The sequence below is a fragment of the Macrotis lagotis genome, chromosome X (assembly GCF_037893015.1).
Source record: "Macrotis lagotis isolate mMagLag1 chromosome X, bilby.v1.9.chrom.fasta, whole genome shotgun sequence".
In the NCBI taxonomy this organism is placed as follows: domain Eukaryota; kingdom Metazoa; phylum Chordata; class Mammalia; order Peramelemorphia; family Peramelidae; genus Macrotis; species Macrotis lagotis.
The window spans coordinates 393389065-393410269 of record NC_133666.1 but is presented as its reverse complement, the minus strand read 5'-3'; the positions used below and the strand labels follow the sequence as shown (position 1 = coordinate 393410269).

At 35.5% G+C, this 21205-nt stretch overlaps 1 protein-coding gene across 4 annotated transcripts in view; it reads right to left on the bottom strand.

The window, feature by feature from the left end:
* The window catches only part of ZNF704 (zinc finger protein 704), a 321346-nt gene that overhangs the window by 268743 nt on the left and 31398 nt on the right, over positions 1 to 21205 (bottom strand). Inside the window, exons 1-2 of one of the 4 annotated variants that reach the window (XM_074202919.1) lie at positions 8250 to 20900; positions 1319 to 1551 (exon numbers count right to left, since the gene is read on the bottom strand). The exons of 1 other annotated variant lie outside the window; for it this stretch is intronic. The gene's annotated coding sequence lies outside the window, so the exon portion shown is untranslated. Of the gene's footprint in view, positions 1 to 1318; positions 20901 to 21205 lie in introns of those variants that run through there. 2 more of the 4 variants (XM_074202920.1, XM_074202918.1) reach the window with 2 other exon arrangements.

The following is a 21205-nucleotide window of genomic DNA, read 5'->3' as shown; positions in this document are numbered from 1 at the left end:
TTTTTCTAAAGTTATATTTGTGCAATCATGTAAAACATTTCCATATTAGTCATTTAGTATATTTGAAGAAGATTCAAATATAAGAAAAGTATGAAATAAAGTGAAAAATAGCATGCTTCAGTTTGTATTCAACCAATATCAGTTCTTTTTCTGGAGGCAGATAGTATACTTCATCATTAGTCCTTTAGGATTGTCTTGCATTGCTGAGAACAGGGAAGTCATTTACAATTCTTCATCAAACAATATTGTTATTATTATGTACAATGTTCTTCTGGTTCTGTACACTTCACTATGCATCAGTTCATGAAAGTCTTTCTAGGTTTTTCTGCAATCACTCTTTTTGCTATTTCCTATAGCATGATAATATTCCATATTCAATATCTTGTTTAATCATTTCCCAACCAATGGATATCCCTTTAATTTCCAATTCTTAGCCACCAAAAAAAAAAAATCTGTAGTAAAAATTTTCATACAAATAAGTCCTTCCCCCTTTTTAAAGAAAATCTACATTTTTGTTTAAAGTACAGTCTTACTATTATAATTCAAATTCCTCGAAAGCATTGTCAAATTACCTGACCATATGTGATACAGTTTTCCAGAAATTAATCTTTCAATGAATAATCAAGAGATCTCTATAACCACATCAGGGAAAGTGTCTGAAATAGTTTTGATTATTTTTTTCATCTATGAGGTTTAGGGGGAGAAGGAAGATCCTTTCTGCCAAGCCTCAGGACAGGTTTGTCATTTAATAAAATTATACTTTATATTTGTTAAATGAACTTATTATATGATACAATAAAATAATGTCACTTTCCTGTTGAACTCCATTTAATGATTTAACTTAAAGCTAAGTACTTAACTTCTTTTGGATTCAGAGCAACATTTGGATCAAATTTCTAAGTTTCCTTCTTGCTTCTAAGTTCTGTGAAAGAGCATTAACTATTAGAAGGTGAATTTAATTTTAACAGAAGGCCCAATTCTTTGACAATCTACTTTATTTGGTACCTGCAAAAGCTTAAGAATCTGATTCTGTAAATACATGATAGATTATGAGGTCCTGCTCCAGAGTCAAAGTATAGACAGATATTCTATAATATTTTCTGTTATACATGCATACATAAGGTACATACAGACAAAATTATTCTCTCCACCCTAGAAGGTAAAAAAAAATGTTTTCAGTAGGGTCTACCTCCCCAGGTCTGTGAACACACACTTCTGATGTTCTTCTGTCTATGTTAGATTTTAGATAAATGAAATTAAGAGATAGAATGTATTAGGTTAAAATTTCATTAACCTTTTGCAAGGTCAAAAGACTCACCAGAGATTCAACAACAGATATCCATAGGAGACACTATCAAGAGTTGTAGAAATCAAACTTGGTAAGGATCCAGTTCTGAGGGGCATCTCCCTTGAATTATCCTGACAGGCAACTGATCCAGCTGCTGAGACATCATGTCCTTCAATTCATCCATCAACCACACCACATGCAGAAATGAACACGGCAGATCAAAACATCTGGAAGTTGTCACTCAAGACTGAGTCTACTCTACACTGAAGTATAGAGAGGAAAGGGTTTCCCAGATTAGGGAAATGCTTCTGGACTTCACTTATAATCATATCTTTTTCTAGCAAATATGAAAATTCTTTGGTTTTTGTCAATGACATACAAGAGATATCAATCGTTTAACTGATATTGGGGTAGTAAACAGTGGAAATAAACTACTTGGAATAACATATTGAACTGAGTATTATTGTTCAAGAGAAATAATAACAGTTTTCTATACACACTCAAAGTTACCCCTAATTCAATAAAAGTGGAAGTAGCTATGTTCCACAAGTGGATTTGGAGTTGGGAGGAATGAGCTCAAAGCTTTTATATGCTATATTTTAATAATAACAACAATAATAATAGTATTTATATAAGGCTTACCAGATTCCAGGCATTGTGCTAAGCAATTTACAATTACTGTCCTATTGGAACCTCACAATGACCCTCTGAGGCACTATTATTATCACCCCTACTTTCCTGAGGCAAACTATTGCCCTGGGTTACACAATTACAAAATGCTTGAGGCTGCATTTGAGCCTTAGAGAAATATTTTATTTTATTATTCAGAAAATCTTTTTTGTTATTTTGTTTGAACCTACCTTTCTGGGGCTAAAAAAACTGTCTAATCCAAAGTTTATTATAAAAGCCAGGCTGACCTCGGAGACTTCAGGGAAGTCGGATGGCTGCAGAAAATACTTACAATCTGATTCTTTGGGACCACAATGTACTTATGTTTTGGATTCCCCAAATTTAAATATTTAAACTAAATGTAATGCCCTCTCTGCAAAATTGCTTAACTACTCCATGGTGCTCTGAAGTTCTGGTGCAGGTACTCTGGTCTGACCCCTATGCAGACAGTTCTGATTTTCCATAAATCTGCATTATACAAATCTGACTTACATAATTCTGAAAGAAATCCACATTCCACTGTACAGAGAGTTGTGCTTTCTTTCTACCTATTTAACCTTCACATGACCACATACAACGTGGTCTAGTAAACCTCACAGAGAACCTCGAAGAAAACTGCACCTTCATCCAGCTCTCTCTTTTAAGAGATGATCAAAAAACATTTCTTCCTAAAACTACTTTAGGTTTAAAGGGTTATTCCTGGGAACAACAGAATTCATCTCTTCCCAATGCCAGGTCCGGCTCTCTTTGAGCTACCTTTATGTCCCACTCCAATTCAAAGTGGTGATTCTAAAGCTTAGATCTAATCATGTTATCCTAGTGGTTCCATATTACGTCGAAAGTTCAAAAATAAACTTTAAATTAACATTTATTTGAAGCTGTAGAACAGGAGTGGGGAACCTTTTTTTTTCTTTTTCTTCGCCAAGGGTCCTCTGGATATTTATAACATATTTGCAGGTCATATAAAACTATCAACTTAAAAAATTTTTCTGATATATTTGGATGAACATTTAATTGATTCATCCCTTAAAAGCTCCTAAACTTTGAATTTTTGAGTCCCACCTAAAGTTGTCTTGGCAGTGCCAGATCAAATTATATAGCTTGTGGGCCTAGAACCCAGCACCTTCCTAACTTCCCAGGCACCTTATATCATTCATCACTCCATATGATCCATTCCTCTGTCTGTTGAACCTGATACATGCTACTCTATACCCCTCCCCTAACCCTTAAGTCAAGTTTCCTCAAGATTCAATTCTAATACTACCTTTAAAGAAGGTCTTTCCCAAACCGCCCAGCTACCATTACCTTGTCTTCAGAGATGACCTTTCATCTAATTATCTTGTGTGTATCTAGCTCCATCAGGACAAGTTGGGGTTTTTTTGGCTTTTCTTTTTACCTTTAGTACAGCACCCAGCACAGGGAGAGCACTCAGCAAAGGCTCCCTGACTGTCATGTGTCTTAATCTTTTTGTCTTCTTTCTGTTTTTCTCATTTCTTTTCTCCTTCTAGCTCTGAATACTCATTTTACATTATGTCTGTGGCCTCTGTCTTCTGTATCACTGTACTTATTTTATCTTACTTTGATTTTGATTGCATTCCAGAAAATTGTATGCCTACTATTCTCTATGGTTATATAGAATATGTACTCTTTTTATGGTGAAAGCCAAGTATGAAACATAACTTAGCACAAATGCAGAGAAACAATTTAGGATTAGTACATAATGTGTTAAAGCTAGACATTCTCTTGGCTGTACTTGTGATCCTGAATGACTTCACAGAAGGGTCAAGGCTTAGTGATGCAAGCCTTTTGGACTTTTCCAAGACCCCTAATTTTGTTTTGGAGTCACACTGCAAGGTTAGTTAGGCACTGAAAGGACATTTTAATGATAATAAACTCTGTTATCTGGTAAACTTCTCTAAAGTTGCTGGAGAATGGAGTATTCTGCTTAATTATCCTCTCTGATTAATATATCATTATCATTTGAAAGGATAAGGATAAAGATAACTGTATCTATTTATCTATCTTACAGTTACATAGTTCTAAATATACATATATAAAATTAATTTCAGAGTGAAGGCACTAGCTCTGAGGACTAATAAAAGCTTCTTATAGAAGGTGTGATTTTAATTAAGACCTAAGGGAAGTCAGGAGCAGCTAGGTGGTACAGTGGATAGAGTATCATCCTAGATTCAGGAGGACCTGAGTTCCAAACTTGACCTCAGACACTTAATAATTACCTAGCTGTGTGACCTTGGGCAAGTCACTTAACCCCATTACCTTGGAAAAACCCAAAACAAAACAAAAACAAGACTTAAGGGAAGTAAAAAGGGAAGTTAGGGGACCTAAGGGAGGTAAAAAAAGGGGGGCAGAGATAAGGACAGAGAGAATTCCAGGCATAGGGATAGTGAGAAAAAATTGAAATTTCTTTGGGGAACAGCAAAGAAGTCAGAGTTAGGATAGCACAGAATAAATACTTGGAGGGGCAAAGACTGTAGAGGTAGGAAGGAGCCAAGTAAAAAAGGGGGGTTGAAAATAAAACAGAGCATTTTATATTTTATCCTGGAGGTAATCAGGAGTCACTGTAGTTTACTGAATAGGTGAGTGACATGATCAGACCTGTGTTTTAGAAAGATCACTTTGATAGCTGAGGGGACAACAGACAAGTAAGTAGGTGGTAAGTCTTGAGGTTGGACAGTCAATCAAATGGCTACTGCAATAGTTCAGATAAGATGGAAATATCAGAAAAGAGAAGAAGAGAAAAATTCTGTGATATTTTAAAGGTAAAATAGATAGGACTTGGAAACATTCGAAGGGGGGAACGTGTTAAGTGAGTAGGAAGCCAAAATGACAACTAGGTTGTGAGCTTGAGTGATTGGAAGGATGGTGATGTTCTCTGTAGTAACAGGAAAATTAGGAAGAGAAGAGTATTTTGGCAAAAAAAAGTTAACGAGTTTAGTTTTATATATGTTGAACTGCCTTCTCAGTTCTCTACCTCAAGTAGGAGGCTAAAGTAATTTTCCTTGAGGACAGATCTGACTCCACTAATTAAACCAATTCCAGTAATTTCCTATTACTTCTAGAATAAAATTAAAACTACTCTCTCAGTTTTAAACTCCCTTAACAACTTTACTCCATCCTACATGTTCAGACCCATTCCATTTCCAACTTAAAGTACAACTATCTCTCCATTCTAGCTCTCCTCACCTTTGAAATGTTCATTCCTGTGCTTGGGTCAGCCCCATGTGCCTGAGACTCCTTCTTAACCTCAGTCAGTCTCAAAATGCCTCTCTTCCTTTAAGATTTAACAGAAATGGGGGCAGCTAGGTGGTGTAATAGATAAAGCACAAGCCCTGGAGTCAGGAGTACCTGGGTTCAAATCCGGTCTCAGGGTCTCAGACACTTAATAATTACCTAGCTGTGTGGCCTTGGGCAAGCCACTTAACCCCATTTGCCTTGCAAAAAGCAGAAAAAAAAAGATTTAACACAAATACCATCTTCTGCCTGAAACCTTTACTAGTCCCTTCAATTGCAAGTGCTTTCTTGACCAAACTATCTTGTATTTATTTATAAATATATATAATAAATATGTGTATTCAATTTATATTTGTAGTACATATATTTTAAAATGTACTCATCCCCCAGTTAACTGATTAAATTAATTAATTTTATTGATTAAATAACTTTAAAATAAAATACTATTGAATAAAATCTTATTGGGGCAGCTAGGTGGCATATTGAATAGAGTACCAGCCCTGGAGTCAGGAGGACCTGAGTTCAAATCCAACCTCAAATACTCAATAATTACCCATGTATGACCTTGGGCAAATTACTTAATCCCATGGCCTTGAAAAACCAAATAAATAAACTGAATAAAATCTTATCTTTCACTGCTTTCAGTTGCCTACTTGTTATTTCTCATTTCAGGACTTTCCACTCCATTCCTTTTCTCAGGTAATTATCCTCTTATTCCTGAAATGATCTCCCTATCTTTGGAAATTCCTGACTTCCTTCAAGGATCATCTCATGTACCAACCCCTAACAGTAAGTAACATACTTCCTAATAAGTGCTAAACATTTTTCTAAGCGTTTTAAATTATTGTCTCCTTTGATTCTCACAACAACCTTGGAAGGGAGGTATTGTTATTATCCCAAATTTACTGATGAAAAAACTAAGGCAAACAGAGATTAAGTGACTTGCTTATTACACAACTGGCATCTGAGACCACATTTGAACTCAGATTTTCCTTTCTCCAGGCCTTGCACTCTTTCCATCAAACTCTCAAGTTGCCCTAATATTTGTCTCTTACCTTTCTCTCATGAGATGACTATTAAAATTGAACTCTAACAGCAAGTGATGGCTCTGAGGACTTGTTCATTTACCTTTAAAGAAAGGCTTTTTAAACACTTCTCTCACTGTTAAAATCTTTTATCATCAATATTATTATAATACACTGATTATTTGTGTCATCTTGTCACTGAAATTTCTTGAACAAATTATAATTGCTGGATTGATATTATACACATTGGTACTCAGGCATTTGGAAGGCAGCAAGAGTTAAATAGTAAAACTGTATTTTGAAAACTAAAAATCAATCTCTTACTCAAAAGTGTTTGAAATTATTTTTGGATCATTACTTATTAGAGAAATGCAAATTAAAGCTTTTCTGAGGTGCTACCTTACACCTCTCAGATTGGCCAATATGACCAGAAAGGATAATAATCATTGTTGGAAGGGTTGTGGGAAATCTGGGACACTATTACATTGTTGGTGGAGCTGTGAATTCATCCAACCTTTCTGGAGAGAAATTTGGAACTACGCCCAAAGGGCAACAAAAATGTGCATGCATTGATCCAGCAATACCACTACTTGGTCTATACCCTGAAGAGATAATGAAAAAGGGTCAAAATATCACTTGTACAAAAATATTCACAGCAGCCCTGTTTGTGGTGGCAAAGAATTGGAAATTAAGTAAATGTCCTTCAACTGGGAAATGGCTTAGCAAACTGTGGTGTATGTATGTCATGGAACACTATTGTTCTATCAGAACAAGAGGGATGGGAATTCAGGGAAGCCTGGAGAGATTTGCATAAACTGATGCTGAGTGAGATGAGCAGAACCAGAAAAACACTGTATGCTCTAATAGCAACATGGGGGCAATGATTGACCTTGATGGACTCTCTCGTTCCAATCAGTGCAACAATCAGGGACAATTTGGGGCTGTCTGCAATAGAGAATACCATCCGTATCCAGAGAAACAACTGTGGAGTTTGAACAAAGACCAAGAACTATTACCTTAAATTTAGGGAAAAAAACTGATTATCTTATTGTCTGATCTTGCTATCTCTTATACTTTATGTTTCTTTCTTAAGGATATGATTTCTCTCTCATCACACTCAATTTGGATCAATATATAACATGGAAACAATGTAAAGACTGACAAATTGCCTTCTGTGGAGGGTGGGGGAAGGAAGTAAGATTAGGGGAAAAACTGTAAAACTCAAAATAAATAAAATCTATAATAAAAAACAATTAAAAAGTAAATTATTTTAGGCAGCTATGCTTTTGATGTTTAAGATAAATAATATATTTAACAAAGTTTGCAATATGACAGAAAATACTCTTCAAACTAGATGGACCTGGAGACTTAACAGAACAGTATCACCTCCCAGAAAACATGTTAAACCAATTTTACATTCATATCTCCAACCCTCCATGTATGATTATTTCACCCTAAATTTTAATGCCTTAGTCTGCCCTCTCAAAATGAGGAAGTTGTCTGTTTTTATTGGTTAGCTTTATACTTCTAAGGTCAGGTTTGGTTTCCCCTATAAATTCTCCTTATCTGAAGATGGGAAGTTGTTGTCTCTCTCCTCATCTGTTCCCCTCCACACACATTCTATAAATCTAAATAGGGCTCTGCAGCATGGAAACAGGAAATTGATTATATTCATTGTGATAGTATTATAGTATAAATACAGGAAATATCACATAAAGTACCCTCAAAGGTTTCAACATATTTTGGTTAAGGGAAAGAAGTGGATCTGCAGAATGAGTCTTACACTAGAATCATCTAAAATTTTGAACTTTTGATGTCTGAAAGCATAATTCAGTTAACCTGTTTCCTCATAATAAGATCCTAAATGAGCTAATTAGAATAATTTGGGAAAAGGCAGATAAAAATTCTACTCACAATAGCAAACTGTTTAAAAAAAAAACTGGTGTGGCCTTGGGCAAGCCACTTAACCCCGTCTGCTTGTAAAAACCTAAAAAAACAAAACAAAATAAAAATACCTGGAAGAAACACGAAGCCATTCAATACAGAATGAGGAAAAGATGGTTCTGTTAGGGGAGTAAGTAATATACAAGACGCCTGAAAAACAAGGAAGAGTTTGAGTTAAGAGTTTTCATTATTATATTTTTTTTCTTGAAGTGAAATATGACCAGTGAGAAGAGTAACAATAATGGAATGGGCAAGGAGTAGAACTGTATCACACAGTATGAGACATATGGGAAGTTATATTGAAAGTGTTTATCTTTCTGTTGCATTTATCCAGGTCTGAGAGAGGAATATTAAAGTATCATTTTTTCAATTTTTTAAATTCAGTTAATTTTTTCAATTCAGTTAATTTCAGTCTTTTTCAATTCAGTTAAATTTTTATGTGTTTAGATGTTATGATATTTGATGCATATAAAATTAATTTTAATATTGGTTCCTTGTCTTTGATTCCTTTTAATTGTAAGTCAATTTCCTTTTTTATCTCTATTGATACTACCAACTTTGATTTATGCTGTCTGATAGCAGTATCTTTCTAGAGTCACCTAATGTATAATAAATTTTGTTCTTGGATTCTATGTAGTTCTTTGAATTTAGATAAGTGAACTTTTTTCTCTGAATTTTGGTCTATATCTTTTTTTAGTCCTTTGTATCTCATATGGAGTTAAAGTTTCTAAAGTATCAGATTTAAGGTCCCTCTTCTAAATAATTTCTATTTTATTGTTCAATCTTTTCTTACCCATTTGTGCTTTCTCAGCAAAGATATTGGAGTGGTTTGCCATTTCCTTCTCCAGTTCATTTTATAGATAAGAAGATAGAGGCAAACAGGGTTAAGTGACTTGCTCAGGATTACACAGTTAATAAGTGTCTGAGGCCTGATTTGAACCCACAAAGATGAGTCTTCCTGACTTCAGTTCCAGCAATCTATCCACTGTGCCACCTAGTTGTCCCTATTATCCTGAAAGATCTTATTCTACTGTCCACTCTATTCATTCTATTATCCATTGTATTCATTCTAATAATTATCAATTCATGAGGGAAATCATAGGAGTAGAAGCAGTACCTTTTGATATAACTTACCATATGTCTCACACTGTGTGATACAGTTCAACTCCTTGCCCATTCCATGACCGTTACCCTTCTCACTGGTCATAATATTTCACTTCAAGATCCATATCCTTCTGAGTACTAGTTGACCCTAGGAGCCCCAATCTGCTTTCTCCAGAGTCAGATGTTGATGGAGGCAAAACACTGTCAGAGAAGGTGGTCTCTCAGTCCATTAATTCCTCCCAGATTAAATCATCATAAGATCCCCATTTTCTATGATAGACATATACCTCTTTCCCCATCGGGATGAGATATCCCCTCTCATTCTCCAGTTCCAATTTTTCCCCTTCTGTTATTTCTCCCATTCTCCTGCAATTGTACTTTTGCTAAAATACTCTAGAAATCCATCATTTCTTTGCTACTGACATAGGGATTGGATAGAGTAGCAAGACACATTCCCCCACATTTTCCAATTCCTTATTTTTGTATTTTCACACCTAGAAATTATTTCCTACAAAATGCAATGATCATTGGTAGGAGAGTTATAAATTTGAGAATATACTGCTTCAGTACTGCTCCTCTGCTGTGCATTATCCTATTTCTTTAAATTTCACTTAGATCTTTATCCACTTACAAACTTCCCTATCTATTGAAATTTTTAAACTTCATGAGTCAATATCTCTCAAAAGAGTAAAAAATACAAAACCTCTAATGAGAGTTTTTATTACTTATTCATTCCTTGGTATTGGACTGATATCACTTTCTTATGTTTCTGTTCTTTGGTATATTTGCAATTTAGGATTTTTTTTGAGGGGGGGTGGGAAAGGAACCACTGTTCCTCTGAGTTTGTAAGCTCCACTGAGCTTACAAGAATGAGTCAATACTTCTCTTTTGTTGAACATATTTTTTATTGATAATTAGGCTCTGTTTTTCATAGTATAGTATCTTAGACTGTATCTTGGGCTCTTTGATTTTTTTTTTGGAATATATTGTTTCATTTCCCTTTGCAGTTTCTAATAGGTCTGCTTCAGCATAGTGTTACTTGAATTTTTTTTTTCTTTATATTTGAAGGTATTAGTCTCAGGAGCATACAGAAATTGTTGTTTCTCGTTTAAACCATTTAATTTAGCCACTCAAATACATATGCACATATATGTACATATATAAACACATATATACAGATATGAATATCTGAAGATATGTGTATATGTATCAGAGTTTAAAATATGGAATGCTATGGAAATAACCTATGGATTATTTTGACTGGTCTTTTGTTTTCTGTATTCAGAAGTTCTCAACAGTTTTCTCATATCCTCTATTACAATTTTCAAGTTTTCCTGCTGGGTTCTTCTCAGAGACCTATGACCTTTAAGTTGTCTCTGCACATTCTATCTTTGAGGTCAAAGGATTTGACTTATAAAGAAATTCAGTGGTTTTAAAATTACTGCTTTTTGTTCTTTGGCAAAATTTCCCACCACATCAGTATTTCTGTATTCCAAATCTCTTATTCTCTTTGGAGAAAAGAGCTACTGTGGATTCAAATTTTTTCTGATCTCCTATTTATACTTAGAGAAGTAAAAATTTTGATATTTGTTCCTTCTTAATTTTTTTTCTCTTGTGGATTTTATTTCTCTTTTGAACCATTCTGTGATTTCTTTTTGTTGTTCCATGCTTCCTTAGAAGATGGGTTCTCTGTTTTATTGGTCATTAGTTCACTTATTTTTATTTTGCAAATTTTATTAAGTAAGTTTTGCACTCCTCTTTTAGTGTTCACTATTCATCCTTTATTCTAGTTTTAGGATATTCTCTATTTATTTATCCACTTCTGTTTTAGGTTATTTTTTAATTGAATTATCTTTTTTAAATCTCTGGTATTTAAGTCTTCTTTACTTCAATTCTTCCCTGCCATCGTCCACTTTCTGTCTCCTTCCTTCTTGATGATGGTACATACCCAGAGCTAGACTGAGAAGCCACTGGAGTCTTCTTCATTAGAGAATTTGCATTTTAATAGCCTTGGACCCTACACTAAATAGCATTAGAGGTATAGAATTTGTCCCAGTTATGTTTAAGTCCCAGCCATTCATGTTACTCTCCTGCCCTGTTCATGTCATGGCTTTCATACTTCTCTAATCAGACCAAATCAGCATCTGCATCCTTTTTCAGGGATAGAGGAGGGCACAAATGTTGCTCTAGAAAGAGTCAAAAGACTACAGATCCCTGACATAGGGGTATCCCTGGCAGAAGGCAGCTTGATTCTCCCCCCCCCCCTTCACATAGCTGAGGAGAATTTATGTCTGCCTCAGGGAGTGGGGAGTAGGGAGAGATTAGGATATACCACTGGTCTCTGTATCAGGAAGAGATTCAAAGTGGGAGGCCCAAATACAGGTCCATAGGTTGGTATATGTCTATGTTGGGAGGTTAAGAGGTAGGTTTAAGGTGCTGAGCAAATCAATTAGTTATCATAAAGTGTTACCCTGTCATGTTTCTCTCTTTTAAAATTTGATTTATTTACTTTATTTTTCATTCCTATCCAGATATAATTATTCTCCATGTGGCATAAAGTTCATTTGGGTTGGGGGGCAGACATTGAGAATTTTTAGGTTTTGGAAAAATGTTCATTTAGCATCTTTGGATCATAGGACTGTGAGGCGCTTTACTTATTAACAATAAGGATGTAATATTTGATTCCACAAGTAATAGGAAGCCACTAAAGTTTACCGAGTAGAGTAGTAACATGATCAGACACACACTTTAGAAAAATCATTTTTTGCAGCTATGGGGAGGATAAATTTTCTCTTTAGTTTTTCCACAGTATTCTCAAAATAGACAAGAACATTGAACAAAGTCAGCTACAAGGACTTGATCAATGCTATGGATACTGAAATTAATTCCAAGCTACTACATTAGTATCAGTAACATTCCATTATTACAAAGATTAAAAACACACACAGACATGTTTATGTACACTTGCATGCATATACAAAAGACAAAAACACATAAAGTAGAATGAATGTGAAATTCAATTTGTGTTTAATATAATACCTAAGTAATTTTTAGCTCTACTTGCATTCAACTAGTTTCCAGATGTTTTTTACTTTGTATGTATAAAAATTTATTTTTCTTTCTTTAGTGTACTAACCCATATTTGCTCCTAGTGAATAGCATTCTATCCTAGAGTAATGTTGCTATAATCAACAATTTAGAATTCTCTAGTTATCTTTCAAGTCAACCTTACAAAATTAATCTTGTTTTTCTCCTGTTTATGAAACATTATTGTTTTATTCTGTGAAGTAGAATACTCTCCATAGGGAGTTATCTATCATTCTCCAGTGGTTAAATTTATCACATAATTAGTGTACTCAGCAATTCAGAGTTCCATTTTCTTTTTTGTTCCTAATCTTATTTTTATTGATATCTTTTGGCTTTATATCACCTACGTGTGAATAAATTCCTCTCCCAGAGTGTCAGCCCAAGTAACAAAGGAAAGAGAAAGACATTTAACAAAGACAACCAATACACCAACCAGACCTAACAATATATGCGGTATTACACCCCACTCCAGAATCTAGTGTTCCATCTGTATCAGTCAGTCTTCTAACTTTCACAGACATCTCCAAAGGAAAGGCACTGGACCGGTCATTTGGGGGTGGGGAGAGTGAGGAGAATCACACTTAATGACCTTCCATCATTTACAGCAATGGATTTGGAAATCTAGAATTTCCAATGATTTGTATCTACTCTTATTGAAATAATCAGTCCATAACTCCCTATATCTGGGTTAAATACAAATTTTCTGACAACCATAACTCCCTATATCCTGAGTTAAATAACAGATTTTCTGACAGTTGTAATCTCATTTGATCACAACAGAAACATATTGAGTATCACCTATAAACTTACTAGAATCTCATTTGAAAGGAATTCTAGAGGTCATCTATCCCAGTCAGCACAAATTCCACTGAAAAATGGCCCCATCAAGTGGTGATCTAGACATTGTTCAAGAACCCAGTTCCAGGGAAGTCATTTCCTCATTAGGAAGTGCATTGCATTTTTGCATAGTTCTAGTTGTTGGAAGCACTGAAAAATGTCTCACTGTATCTTGCAGCTATAAATCTTAGTTGTATACTCCCTGTCACTCAAAAATACAACAATCACAATATACATTTATACAGTGCTTTTAAAATTTAGAAAGCAGTTTCCAACACAATCAATCTGTGAGGTAGATGGAACAAGCATTCTTATCCCCCTTTTTACAGACAAGCAAACTGGAGCCTCCTATTTCTCTTCAGTGACAGTGGCACTGTGGCTAAAAAAAAAAAGGAAAGACAAAAGAGGAGAACAGAGAATCACTATGTTATTGATCATTCATTAATATTAACTCAGCTAGGAGCAAAGCCAGGACAACAAAGTGAATTGAACATTTCTGATGAGTTCTCTCACCTAACCCACTAAACAATTTTTCAAAAGCATGTCAAATCAAATTCTGAATGGGATAGCCCATTTTTCTAGCTCAAGACAAGACAGACCAGAAAAAAATACTGAGAACACTGGGGATGGGGACTAGATAGGAATGCAACATGGTGGAAGTAACACTGGCTGTGGGACCTGGAGACAGTAGCAGTAGCAATTAAATTGAAGGAAAAAACTACTATAGGAATTAAATCATATTTACTTTAACATTTGTACTATAAATGAAGCCAGAAAGCTGTAGCTAAGTAAAAGGACAGTGTCCAGGATTTCCCTAGAGAAGAAAATTAAGAAACTGGTATAGTTTAACTGCACATGGCCAATAAGAAGCATCATTTCATGGGACATCTATCTATTCATCTCACTGCAATTCTAATTATTCACATTTGCAAAAAGTCAGCTTATGCACCAAAACCTGGACTGCTGAGGATAAGGAAGTCATGAAATTCTGTGAAAAATTGATTAAGACCATCCAAATTAAATCAGCATATACTTTATTTCTCTGTAACATCATTACAGAGGTGCCTTTAGGGAAAAGTGATCCCCCAAAGTTGACAAACATCATAAATAAGAAAAAGAGAGGCAGCCAAAGTCTTAAAAATTATTCAGAATTCTCATAGCTCTACATGAAAAAGACTTTCAAGAAGAGTACTGGTAGACACTGGACATGGCAAGTATCAAAAATATCATTTCTTTTTTTAGATTTTTGCAAGGCAAATGGGGTTAAGTGGCTTGCCCAAGGCCACACAGCTAGGTAATTATTAAGTGTCTGAGAAAGGATTTGAACCCAGGTATTCCTGACTCCAGGGCCCGTTATCCACTACACCACCTAGCTGCCCCAAAAATACCATTTTTTAAAAAGGAAATTAGTGATACAGTGGGTAAAGTGCTGGTGTTAGAGTCATGAAGACCAAATTCAAAGATAGCCTCTCATGCATGCTAGTTGTGTGACCCTGAATAAGTCACTTAACCTCTATTGGTCTTAGTTTCTTGAATTGTAAGTATAATAAAGCTCTAAACTCCCAGGATTGTTGTGAGGATTAAATGAGATACTATTTCTAAAGTATACAGCATGGTGCCTGGCAAATAAGATGAATCAATGCTTGTTTCTTTCCTTTCTAAGCCAGAAACTTGGGTTTAAAATAAAGTTAATACAAATCTTTCTAACAGACATGTGCCTAAACCATAAATGTAATATTAATATTTTTCCTTTGATAATATTGAATCATTAATCACTATATTAGTGTAGCCATTCAATCAGTTCTAAAAGCATCTAATTATATCTATGCAATTAGAGTGCTGGGCTTAAGAGTCAGGAAGACCCAGCTCCCCAAGTTCAAATCTGGTATCAGACACTTAGTATCAGCGAAGCCCTGGGCAAAACACTTAATCTATTTGCCTCAGTTTCCTCATCTGTAAAGTAAGTTGGAGAAGGAAGTGGCAAAATATTCCAGCATCATTGCTAAGAAAACTCCAAATAAGTTCATGAAGAATAGGACAACTGCAAAAGCAACTGCATAATAAAGTTTACATATACATAATTTTTATAGAAATAATAGGTATTTTAGATAAACTATATCTCTCTGTAATTCTCCAGGACTCAAAAGAACAAAATTAAGTCTTAATAATTCTTTGCTCACACTAATCACTGGTCTGAAGGAAAGAGATAGTAAGTCCATTTGGATATTATTCCCACATCAATAACCAGTCACTGGATGTAGAATAATGATCATGGAACTGAAAATAAAATAGGTAAATGTGATTAAAAAACAGGAGAAAGAATTGGCAAGGCTTGGTAATAGACTTAATAATACAGATATTGAAGGGAAATGAGTAAAATATGGCTCTAAAATTATGAGACTACAGTGTTTCTATCAATCATAAGAAAATAAGCAATAAAAGGATTCTTTGGGGTAAAGGAAGAACTTGGGTTTTGTTTTGATTTTCTTTGTTTAATCCAAGCTGTCTGGGCATGCCTAATTCAACGGAAATGAAAGTACCCTTTTGGGGCCTTTGGAGCAGGTCCAGATTGTCTAATATACAGACCTCTGTAACCAGGATCATATAGGTGTGGTTAGCCTCCTTTGAACAGCTACATGAGTCTTTAAAACTGGCAAGACTGAGCCAGTTACTTCTTCTGGCATTCTCTCTGGCCACTCTTATTTGTTGCATCCGGAGGGTAATGATCACAGTTTTCCCTACAGTGCCAAGAATTGAGAGGGGAAGGACCTTTCCTTCTGCTCCTTTTTTTAAAATCCAAGCTCTAAGAAATGAGACGGGGTGTTTTTGTTGCTATTATTTGCCAATTTATACTTCCTCGATTTTAGATGCTGGAGGTGATCTTCCAGATCTGGGAGTCCCGGCTATGACCATCTTAAGAGTAAGAATTATAGGTAGATTGGTACAATCAGCCAGCCTGGCATAGATGTCCAAAGAAGCCATGAAGCCTTGGGTTCAAGCCTGAGGAAATAACTTGGTTTTGGAACTAGTTCTGTGTTTTAAGAAATCTTGGGGTTTATAGGCCCCCCTGCTCTCTGAGACAGGCAAACAATAGGTTGCAGGTCAAACCTCAGTTGGTTATTGCTAGGGGCCCAGATTGGCTCAGAATTAATGTAAGCAGCAATTTTCCTGTTTGGAACAGAAATTCTGAGGATCTTCCCCTCCCAGAATGATTTTTTTTCAATTCTGCGAGAGGTCAGCCTTTGTTTCATTTCTTTCCAACTTGCCTGAATCCTCAGAATGGGTTTGCCTTGATCAAAATGAGAGCTGGGAAAAAAGCCTTACTTAAAAAGGTCACAGTCTCCCACTGGATCCAGGGTCATCCTGAGCTATATCTAGCCACTGGACTCTAGATAGTTTTGGAGGAGAAAGTGAAGTTGGCAACGTTCCTCAGTGTTCCTTCACAAAAATCCAAGTGACTTACATCATGGCATCATTTCTCAGATGTCATGGTTCTCATCACGAATGAAGGACAAAACAAGTTCTGTGCTCTATAGGACCCAAGCTAAGCTATGAACCCCCTCTCTTTCTCAAGTCTAAAAAGATGCAAAGGCGGTGGGGGTAGGTGGGGAGGTTATGTCTCTCACAATTTGGGAGCATAAATTTGGATATTTGTGATATATTTTTTGAAGTAAATACATCTGGGTAAAAGCTAATCTGACCATTAATAGTTAAATGAAACTAGAGTTGCAGGGGATCCCACCCTCTTCCTTGCTAGAACACCATCAGTAGGAGCTGAAATCATTGGCAGAAAGAGTACAAATCTCAATCCTCAACCCCTTTAAGGTATTGGAGAACCCTGAGGGAGAAGTGAAATCTAATACCCCAGTGGGGGAGGATGGGGAGTAGTCAATGCTACACAAGTTTTAGATCTTTCTATCAATAAGAGATTACTTATCACTAATTGAAATCAATCAACATTTATTAAACATCTAATGTATGAAAGATACTGTGCCAGATGCTGAAAATAAAAAAAAAAATCAATAAAGTTCCTTCCCTTAAGGAATTTTTAATCCAACAGGAAAGAGATCTCATACTATGATATAAAGGTGCAAGAAAGAAATCCAGATAAAATGATATGAGAAAAGTTGAGGAGATTAAGGTCACTTTTAGTTAAAAGGAGAGGGAAGTCTTTGAAGAGATGGCAGCAACTAAGTGAATTCTGAAGGAAGAAAAAGATTTCAAAAGAATTCAGAGGGAGAATTCTAGTCATGCACATAAAGTCATAAGGGTAAGATTAAGATTGAAGAACAAGAAGGAGTCTGAGCTGGCTAAACCAAAGTACTAGAGGAGAAAACATGAAAACAGACTGGAAAAGCAGGTTAGAACCAGTCTTTGGAGGACTGGTTTAAAAACCCACCTAAAAGGTTTGTATTTTATCCAAAAGCAACAGGGAGAAAAGGTCTTGGAGTACGTAAACAGTATGCCTTTAGAAGTATTATTTTGCTAATAGAGTGAAGGTTGGGTTGGAGGGAGGAAACTTTGGCCTTCTGGAGACTAATGAAAAAGCAATAGTCCCAGGTGAGAGAGAATGGAGATCTGAACCAACCTGGTAGCAGTCTAAGTGGGGAAAAAGTCAGCAGATATAAGAAGAGAATTACTATGGAAGAGAAACAGACAAGATTGGTAAATGACTGTATTCAGAAGATGAAAGAGAGGAAAGAAACATTATTCCACGGTTTGAATCTGTATGATCATCTTGCAAGATTGGATCAGCCTGCATAATCCATCTCATTGCTGCCCCTCTGCCTGTCTGCTTAAAGGGTGAGGCATGAATTCCAAAAATCTCCATTTTAGGAAGGAACTCAACTCAGAACATCTCATTTCACATCCGGCTGCATGCTCTGGGACATGGTTGCTTCTCTCCTCCAACCCTCTCTGCTTTTTAGTGCAGTCTTTTCCCATTAGACTGTAAGCTACTTGAGGAGGGATTCTATCTTTTATCATTATTTGTAACACCAGTATTTAGTGTACAATACATTTACAATTTACTATTGAAAATTATTTGAGTTTGATCTAATGAAAGCATTCAACAAAAATGCAGAAATAGGAGCTCTGGGAGAGAACAAGGGTTATGTGATCCTCTATAAGTCTCGATTTGGAGTGTTTTATCAATTCCTTCTCCAGATCATTTTACAGTTGGGGAAAGTGAGGCAAACGGGGTTAAGTGACTTGCCTAGCATCAGTGTTTAAGGCAGGATTTGAACTCAAGTTCTTCTGATTTCAGGGATGGCGCACTAATCACTTTTGCCTAATTGCCTCAGGAAGGACAAAGAAAATAAAGAAAAATCAATTTAAAGACAAAGACTAAAGCCAGCAAAGCCACTACACTAAGAGTGAGAACACATATTATAGTCTCAGCTCATTCTGCTATGTGACCTTGAAAAGTCATGTAATCACTCTAGGGCTCAGTTTCATCTATAAAATAGAGCTAAGAAGCTCCACCCTGGCCTACTCCTATTATATTGTTAGGAAAATAAAATGCTGTATCCTCTCAAATAAGACTTCATCTCCCAGTTCCAGTCATTTTCACTAGTCCTCTCCCTTTCCTGGGATGCTCTCTCTTCACAGCTCTGATACCTGGCTTCCCTGGCTCCCTTCTGGTCACAATAAAACTCTTATCTTTTACAAGAAGCCTTTCCTGATCCCTCTTAATTCTAGTGCTTTCTTTTGGTTGATTATTCTCAATTTATCTTATTTGTACACATCATTGTACATGTCACTTTCCTCATTATTCTATGAGCTCCTTGAAAACAAGGACTGTCTTTTACTTTTCTCTGGCTCCTCAGTGCTTAGCAAAGAATCTGAGACACAAATAGATAATTAATAAAGGTTTACCGACTATATGAATTTATTTTGAAAAGTACAACAAACTACATAAATATAAGATCATCAGCCACAGAAGTCAAAAGGATATAGAGCAAGAAGACAATAAACATTTCTTCTGAAGTACCTAATCATTTTTTACAAAAATGAATTTTCCTGTCTCTGCTAACAAGTTCCTTCCCAGTCCCTTTTTTCTCTCCTAGGTTTTTCCCCCCCTAAATCTCCCTGACAAGGCTTCACCAAACCAAAAAAAAAAAAAGTGCACTAAAAATACTTAAGAATAAGCACTTGGGTGTCTGCTTGAGTGGGAAAAAGGGTAACTGGCTTCTCCTTCCAACTCATTCTACAATGACAGATATTGGAATTAGTTCTTTTTTTGATGTTTTATGTTTTCTATTATAATTTTTTAAAGCCAATGTTAAGGACCACATGGATCAACACGGCATGACTATTCATGCCCTTACAGAAGACAAACTGGTATTTCATCTATTAATTTATTCTAAGAAAAAAAAGCTTGAGTTCAACATTTTAATCTCCTTTACATAATATATAATGGGCTTTTAAATACTCAAAGAACATGGAAGTCAGCAAATCTGAGTCCTTATTAGCTCTACTATTGACTAGTAATACAGCCAAAGGAAAATGATGTAGCCACCTATGCCTACTTCTGTATTTGTAAAATTGGTGACTCTACTATGTACTTAGTTCAAATGGGGTGAATTAATAAATGTTTGTACAATGCATTGTGATTCTCCAGATGAAAGTGATTACAGAGGAAATTAATATTATCATTATTATTAACCCACCAAATAGTCACAATGAAAATGTATAGAGTGCATTTGAAGTTTCAATGGGAATCAAAGTAAAAGCTGTCAAGTCAGACAAAATGGAAAACCAATCAAAAACATTCCTTTCACTTCATTTAAGTTGGCAAAGATTTCTTGGTGCCTAGATTTTAATATATAAGGAGAGAAATGTTTTCTAACAACAAGAATTATTTCAACTCTACTAATTTTTTAAAGGTTAACCTACTATTCCCAAATAGCAAGCATTCTTATCAGATTTAAGAGAAAGTGTGAGTCATAAACATAATGAGAACAAAAGTCACTAAAAGAGGAATCATATAATAATATGAAAAGAAGAACTTAAAATTTCAAGAAACAATAACGGATGAATAAATTAGATGCATACCTTTACTAAGCACATCAAGTGAATAGGTAGGATGAGATGTAATCTAAGGACAGCTAGGTAGCACAGTGGATGATAGAGCAGTGACCTTGGAGTAAGGAGGACTGGAGTTCAAATCTATTCTCAAACATTTGACACTTACTAGCTGTGTAACCTTGGACAAGTCACTTAATCCTAGTTGCCTTGCATTCAGGGCCATCTCCTGTTATCCTAATTCATATCTAGCCAGTGGATTTGGATGACTTTTGAGGAGAAAGCAAGGCTGGTGACTTAGAAGAGCTCCCCCTCACTCAAATCCAATTCACTTGCTTATTATGGGATTACCTCTCTGATGTCATGATCTTCTTTAAGAACAAAAGGCAAACATCATCACCATCTTTGTCTCATCATCTCATAGTCGTCATCATCACCATCATCATCATCATCATCATCATCATCATCAATCTAAGGCCTATATCTGGCATCGAGGAATCACATGAGCAACTTATCACACACAATACAAGGATTTTGATAGGAATAGAGGAAAAATACAAAGGCAGTCACTGCTCTCAAGGAGATTATAGTCTAGTAAAGAAGAAATAAGGCAATTAGGAAAAATAAGTGGAAGGTAGAATATAGTAGGGCATTATGGTTCAAACTAAATACTATATATATATATATATATATATATATATATATATATATATATGAATTTACAGGTAGAAATTCATGATTAAGGCAGCTGGGAGAATGAAAGGCTCTTCAGGACCTTTGGAACATTCATATATGACTAGAGTTTTATATCAGGAATATATTAATAGCCACAGATTCTGTCACCTAAATTCTGGCATTTATTACAGAGTGAATTTCCATGCTTTCAAATAATTCTCTGTCCATTAACATGGTATATATATCTTCTAGTTGAGGTAATAATTTCGAGTGCTTCTACCAGTGCTGAAATAGGGTC